The 3,059-nt window shown below is 30.4% G+C and overlaps 1 non-coding gene across 1 annotated transcript; it reads left to right on the forward strand.

The window, feature by feature from the left end:
* The first annotated feature begins 1,008 nt into the window (after positions 1–1,008).
* LOC114581059 lies at positions 1,009–1,116 on the forward strand. The gene has a single exon (XR_003702861.1). It is a non-coding gene; the product is annotated as a small nucleolar RNA R71 (small nucleolar RNA).
* Positions 1,117–3,059: the final 1,943 nt, after the last annotated feature.

Below are 3,059 nucleotides of genomic sequence, written 5' to 3' on the forward strand. Positions count from 1 at the left end.
TTAAATCCTAGTGTTGCGGCGCAGTTTTAATTTCAAGCACATATTAAATTATAAAAAAAATGATGTAATTTTTAGTTATGAAATGAAGAAAGCACTCATAACATTTTTCACAATAATAAATAAAAATTATATACAAATATCAAATAATAAACAATAATACTTCACACAAATAATATAAAGATGAATTCTATAAATCAACATAATTAGGTTGCCTCCCATATAGCATTAAGTTTGTAGTATTCAATCAGAATTTACCTAAATTTTTATTTTTTGGTTATGTAGCATCACTACTATTCCTTAAATACTCTAAAATTTAATCTTTTTCCATTTTGTTAGGATTGATTTTAGTGGTACTAAAAAAGGTACTATGGTTCCAATTGATGAAGGAAATTGCTAAATGCTCTATTTAATTCTCCAAATTTTGAATGGTAGAAGCTTAGCTCTATTGATTTCCCATCTAAAGCTATAAATCCTCCCAAGGTGTCATCTTATCTTTAAATTGATTATTCTGATTAAATCCTAGGGTATAAGAGGGTCTAGGATTCACTATAGGGTATTGAGGGTTATTCCAAGGTACTATATAGGATTCAACTAATTTCCACTAATATTATTACTCTAACAAAAGTTAGAATGGTTCTTCTAACCTAGATTGTATTTATTTGAAAAAGGATTATTTTTTCTCCCAGTTATATTCACATTCTTAATCCCTTGAGCACTAAACTCAATATCTCGATACAAATCATTCTCCTCCAAATGTATAGGCGATCCTGAAACTAGACAATTTCCAGAATTGTCTAACTTCTTAGACAAGGAAGCTCCTTGAGTAGTCAAAATTGACAAAGCATCTAACTCATATGTATTGGCTACTATCTCATAAGTCACCTTATTAGAAGGAGGCCATTAGAAGTTAATTTTTACAATTTCCTCTATTAATGCATTAGCCTTATCAAAAAATTTTATCATCGAAGACCCTCTGGCTTCCATAATTGAATCACTACCCAATTAGGCATGATATGATGAGGGCACTTCCTAAGCATCTCCTAGAATCCTTCCGAGCTCTCATAAATTGAATCTCCATAAAATTAGAAAAAATAAAGTAATATCATTCCTAATCTTAGTAGTTATTAAAAGTGGAATGTACTTAGCTAGGAACTTATATGGAAACTCATTTTATGAGGTTATCAAGCCTAGGGGCAAGAAAATTTAACAACATTACAACTTTGTCACTTTAAGGAAATTTAATTAGATGAAATCTAATAACATTATCATTAGCTCCATTATACTTAAAAAATTGTGCAAATTTAAAATGATAAAATACTAGATGAGCAAATAATGAAACTAGAGTCAAATGAAAAAATTAAATGGGAATTCTATTTTGATGGTGCTGCTTCTAATCAATAGGAAAAATCTGATCACATTTCCTTAGGGAAAGTTGAAATCAATATTGTGTTTATAATACTAGATAAATGCTTAATGTATTACTCTTATCATATGTTAAAATATTATATAAATAATAAAGCATAGTATGAAGTACTAATTAGGGGGTTAGAGTTGATAATCTTGAATGAAATTCATGAGATCAAATTTTTTGGGTATTCATAGCAAGTGATCAATCAAATGACTTGAATTTATCAAGTATTAAAGGAAAATTTAATTCATTATAATCAGTATATAATGCATTTCCTTAAACAAATTTTGAATGTAACATTTTATAAGATTTTACATGAATACAACTCTACGACAATTGTTGTTTTAGAATTAGCTAAAGCTTTAACTAGTCTTAAAATGGATTCTATCTTGATAAAAGTTCAAGGTCATAAATTCTTATCACCTATTGGCTTTGAACATATAAATAAAAATTCCATAGCTAAGGTGAAAATTATTTTTGCAGTAGATGATGAAGTGGAGGATTGGAGAAAATCTTTCATCAAATGCTTGTAAGAAAATAAAATGTCATTCGATAGATTTATGACTATTTAAGTCAAAAGAATATCTTTATTTATAAATTAATTAGTAATAACCTATATAGAAGATCATTCAATCATATGTGATTTTAGTATTTAAGTAAATTAGAAGCATAAAAGATTGTAGAAGAAGTACATGATAGATTGTGTGATGCTCACCCGTCTGGTCCAAAAATGAAAATAAAAATTAAAAGGATGGGATAATATTTACCATCAATAATTGATGACTACATGAAAGTTCCACATTATTATGATCAATACCAAGTACATGGTATGGTTTTACATCAATAACCAAATATATTATATCCAATATTCATGCTCTTAATGTTACTTTGAAGAGACTATCCACTTGGTGGAATCAAAGAGCAAAGGCTAGATGGCATGAGGATGGAGATGAAAATTCAAAAATGTTCCACAATTTCTCTACAGCAAGGAGAAATGGTAATAGAGTGAATCAAATCAAGGATATGTACAATAAGCTACAAGTGGAAGATGATGAAATTGAGAAGGTATTCATTAGTCACTTTGAAACAAAATGGAAATCCAGGAAATGTGATCTAACGGGTTGGCCGAAGATTTGTGAGAATCAGAAGTTGACAGCTGAAGACATTGGTGCTCTTAATGCAGAATTCTCGGTGAGCAAATTGTAGCATTCAATTTTCCAGCAAGGAAACAATAAATCTCCAGGTATGGATGGTCTCACATCCTCTTTTTACAAATGCTATTGGGAAACTGTGTGGAAAGATCTTTGGAATGCCATTAATCACTTCTTAACTTCTGGGCACATGAGGAGAGATTGGAAAGACACATTAATTGTGTTGATTGCTAAGATGAAGAACCCATTACTTCCATCCAATTTTAGGCCAATTAGTCTCTGCCAGACTAATTACAAAATTGTAGCCACCATGATAGTTAACAGGTTGAAGAGACTTATCCCCAAGATAATTACTGAAGAACAAGTGGCCTTCATCCCAGGTAGATCCATTTCAGAACATTGCCTTCTTGCACAGGAGATTTTTCACAAATTCAAGATATCGAAGAACAGGAAAGGCTTAATGGCCTTGAAGTTAGACATGGAGCAAGCTTATGATAGCC

This window comes from Dendrobium catenatum, unplaced genomic scaffold (genome assembly GCF_001605985.2).
Source record: "Dendrobium catenatum unplaced genomic scaffold, ASM160598v2 fragScaff_scaffold_1488, whole genome shotgun sequence".
NCBI classification, from domain to species: domain Eukaryota; kingdom Viridiplantae; phylum Streptophyta; class Magnoliopsida; order Asparagales; family Orchidaceae; genus Dendrobium; species Dendrobium catenatum.